Source organism: Thunnus thynnus, chromosome 2 (genome assembly GCF_963924715.1).
Source record: "Thunnus thynnus chromosome 2, fThuThy2.1, whole genome shotgun sequence".
Classification (NCBI taxonomy): domain Eukaryota; kingdom Metazoa; phylum Chordata; class Actinopteri; order Scombriformes; family Scombridae; genus Thunnus; species Thunnus thynnus.
This window is the reverse complement of record NC_089518.1, coordinates 40,350,250-40,351,567: the sequence shown is the minus strand read 5'-3', so window position 1 is coordinate 40,351,567 and position 1,318 is coordinate 40,350,250.

The following is a 1,318-nucleotide window of genomic DNA, read 5'->3' as shown; positions in this document are numbered from 1 at the left end:
CTGTAGTTCTCATTAACAGATGCATTTAATCATAAATCTGATGATATGTGTTTTAACAGGATTTTAACTTGTAAATCAAATGTTTTATCACTAGTTTATCATTTTATTACATTAAATATTGATTAATAAAGAGGATCTCACATATAATTATACAATTAATCTTGATTTATAACATTTTTGTCATTTTAAACCTGATTATTTGTTTTATAACAGTGTCACTAGATTTTATAGGAGATTTCAGTGTTTTTATTGGTGGAAATAAACTTATTTTTCATTAAAAAAAAAAAAAAATCCACAAGATTTCCTGTCAAATCAAAGCTATAAACTGTTGTATTTTACAGTAAATGACTGTGTTGTTATTAGATGTCATTACTGTTGTTTTTACAGTATAAATATGTTAATGATACAGATGTGTCTGTGTGTAAACATCTATTCAGGAAAACAAGAAATAGATCAACGATACCGAGGAAAAGAAAAGTGAGATCTGCTCAGTAAATAACATGAATATGATTATTACTGTCGATTAAATGTCACATTTAATATATAAACGTTTCTACATCTGTTAAACTGTTTCAGTAGTAATGTTACACATCACAGACTGAACACGTGACAACAGAGAGATCAATAAGTTCATTCAGTTTTATTTATAAAGATCAAATCATAATAGAAGTTTCACATCGAGACGTCAGGCAGAACCGGACTCTGGGTGGCGCCATCTGCCTCGACCGGCTGGTTGACAGAACAACAACAACAATAATAACAACAACAATGATAATAATAATAATAGAAATAATGGCCAGACAAGGTGTCAGAAACAGGATGTGAGTGAATTAAAAAATGTAAAAGCAAATAAAGTCTAATTCTATACGAGTTCACGTCTGTTTATTGTTGTTTAAACGTGTTCGTGTTCTGTTTCTGATAACCGGATGTTTTATTGATGACAGTAATAAATGTTTGTTTGACTCCTGCTGTTCATGTTTCACACACAAAGTGCAGCTTTCATATATTTTCACTTTTCATCAGTTTCCAGCTGCTTTCACATCTGTCCAGTTTTAGTCCAATGAAATGTCCGTAAGATCCGAGAGGCTGATAGTGTCAGGAGTTATCAAACAAAAAGAATTCATGTTTATGAAATAATACATTTACAAACTGCAGGGTCAGTAAAAGCTGGCGGGAGTCTGCGCAGTAAGACAAGACGAACATAAATTATAATAATAAAACAAACAAAACAATAAATAAAAACACAAATGAGCATAAATGTGTTTATTCATGTTTACAGTCTCAACCAGCGGAACCAAACAGCGGAGCGACCGGAAGA